Raw genomic sequence first — 3,038 nt, 5'->3', positions numbered from 1 at the left:
CGCTAGCCACAATAAGGATTAGCAACTATAGAGGAATTTGCGGTTTGCCTTCAACATAAAAGTCTATCATTGAAAGTGATTCAAACAGTTACAAATAGTGGAATCATGACACATTTGGACTAGATAATGCTAAACAAGGTCGGAATGTGGAAATATAAATTCAACAAAAGACAATAATTAGTTCATTTTGCAACCAAAACAAAAAAACTATTGAAATCGCACTGTGGCTGAATTAGATTGTAGAATTCCGTTATAGGCATACTTATATGCAACGTTTTTTTTTATTTAACTAGGCAAGTTAAATAAAATTCTAATTTTCAATGACAGCCTAGGAACAGTGGGTTAACTGCCTTGTTCAGAGGCAAGAATGACATATTTTTACCTTGTCAGGGATCCAATGCTCTAACCACTAGGCTACCTGCCACCCCATGTACAGCCTCACCTATGGATCTTGGGGTCCATGAAATGAGGTATCATCATACTCAGTGACACAAACAGATTGCAATTCTGAAGAGTTGACATAAATATTAGTGTCGTAGCTCATACTAAGGAACTCTAACTGTGGGAAATCACCTCACTGTCCAAGCCTATTGTTGCGTATTGACATTCCTATTGAAATGTACAGCCTTACCTATTTTACATTTTAGTCATTTAGCAGACGCTCTTATCCAGAGCGACTTACAGTAGTGAATGCATACATTTCATACAATTTCATACATTTTTTTTTTTTCTGTGCTGGCCCCCCGTGGGAATCGAACCCACAACCCTGGCGTTGCAAACACCACGCTCTACCAACTGAGCTACAGGGAAGGCTATGGATATAGGATCCATGAAGTTGGGTATCAGCCTACACAGTGACGTCCATATATTACAACTGTGAAGAGTTTTCACAAAATATTAGCGTTGTAGCACTTATTGCAGGACTTTGAAACCGGTGTGAAATGAGCCACATTAAGCTCACCAGTCAACTGATGTTAATATTCTGTGAAAACTCTTCACAGTTGTAATCTATGGACGTCACTGAGTAGGCTGATACTCCATTTCATGTATCCTAGATCCATTGGTAAGGCTGTACATTTCAATAGGAATGTTCAATTCGTACAATAGGCTGACTACAGCTCAGCGTTCAACACCATAGTGCCCTCCAAGCTCCTCACTAAGCTAAAGACCCTGGGACTGAACACCTCCCTCTGCAACTGGAGCCCTTACTTCCTGACGGGCCGCCCCCCCAGGTGGTGAGGGAAGGCAACAACACATCCGCCACGTTGACCCTCAACACAGGGGCCCCACAGGGGTGTATGCTCAGTCCTATACGCCCTGTTCACCGACGACTGTGTGGCTAAGTTTGCCGACGACACAAAGGTGGCAGGCCTGATAACCGATGACGATTGAGACAGCCTACAGGGAGGAGGTCAGAAACCTGGCAGTGTGGTTCCAGGACGACAACCTCTCCCTCAGTGTCAGCAAGTCAAAGGAGCTAATCAATGGACTACAGGAAACAGAGGGCCGGGCACGCCCCCATCCACATCGACGGGGCTGTAGTGGAGCGGGTCGAGAGCTTCAAGTTCCTCGGTGTCCACGTCACTATGGATCTATCATGGTCCAAAACACACCAGCACAGTCGTGAAGAGGGTACGACAACGCCTGTTCCCCCTCAGGAGGCTGAAAAGATTTGACATGGGCCCTCAGATCCTCAAAATGTTATACAGCTGCACCATTGAGAACATTTTGACTGGCTGCATCACCGCTTGGTATGGCAACTGCTTGGCATGGCAACTGCTTGGTATGGCAACTGCTTGGTATGGCAACTGCTTGGCATGGCAACTGCTTGGCATGGCAACTGCTTGGTATGGCAACTGCTTGGTATGGCAACTGCTTGGCATGGCAACTGCTTGGTATGGCAACTGCTTGGCATGGCAACTGCTTGGCATGGCAACTGCTTGGCATGGCAACTGCTTGGTATGGCAACCGCTTGGCAAGGCAACTGCTTGGTATGGCAACTGCTTGGCAAGGCGCTAGAGAGGGTAGTGTGTACGGCCCAGTACATCACTGGGGCAGAGCTTCCTGCCATCCAGGACTTCTATACCATGTGGTGTCAGAGGAAGGCCCTAAAAATTGTCAAAGACTCAAGCCACCAAAATCATAGACTGTTTTCTCTGCTACCGCATGGCAAGCGGTACCGATGCACCAAATCTGGAACCAACAGGACCCTGAACAGCTTCAAACCCCAAACCATAAGCCTGCTAAATAGTTAGTTAAATAGTTAACCAAATAGTTTAACTCATCACATCTGCTGCTGCTACTGTTTATCATCTGTCACTTTACTCCTAGTTCTATGTACATATCTACCTCAATTACCTCGTAGCCCTGCACATCGACTAGGCGCTGGTACCCCGTGTATATAGCCAAGTTATTGTTACTCATTGTGTATTAATTATTACTTGTATTAATACGTTTTTTTAACTTTTCTAATATTTCTTTATCTGTTTTCTCTCTACATTGTTGGGAATGTAAGTAAGCATGTCACGGTTTGTCCACTCATGTTGTTTACGAATCATGTGACAAATTAAATTTGATTTCATCGTGAGGTGATTTCCCACAGTTAAAAGTTTCTTCATATGAATATGAGCTACAACGCTAGTATTTGTGTAATCTATTCAGAATTGTTATCTGTGGGTGTCACTGAGTAGGCTGATTTAATTTTTAAAGTCTACAACAGCCATAATGTGCTTGCAACAGATTTGTACTTTTTTTTGTGTCAAATTAACAAATTATTGTCTTTTGTATCCGTTTTAATCACTTTCAATGGGGGACTTTAACTTTGAAGGCGAACCTAAAATTCAGCTAATGTGGCTAATCGTTATTGTGGCTAGCTTCACACAGGTGGAAGCGCCAGACGCTCAAAGTTTCGCGCGCGCATCTCTTTGTTTGGGTCGCCTCTGATTGGTCAAAGCCCAGTGAGTGATACGTATCAGAACCAATCATACAATAAAACATTATTTACAGAACTTTTGCCTCTAGGGGTGCTCTTGAGCCAA

Source organism: Salmo trutta, chromosome 22 (genome assembly GCF_901001165.1).
Source record: "Salmo trutta chromosome 22, fSalTru1.1, whole genome shotgun sequence".
Taxonomy (NCBI): Eukaryota; Metazoa; Chordata; class Actinopteri; order Salmoniformes; family Salmonidae; genus Salmo; species Salmo trutta.
The sequence above is the reverse complement of the archived record's forward strand: the minus strand, read 5'-3'. Positions refer to the sequence as shown.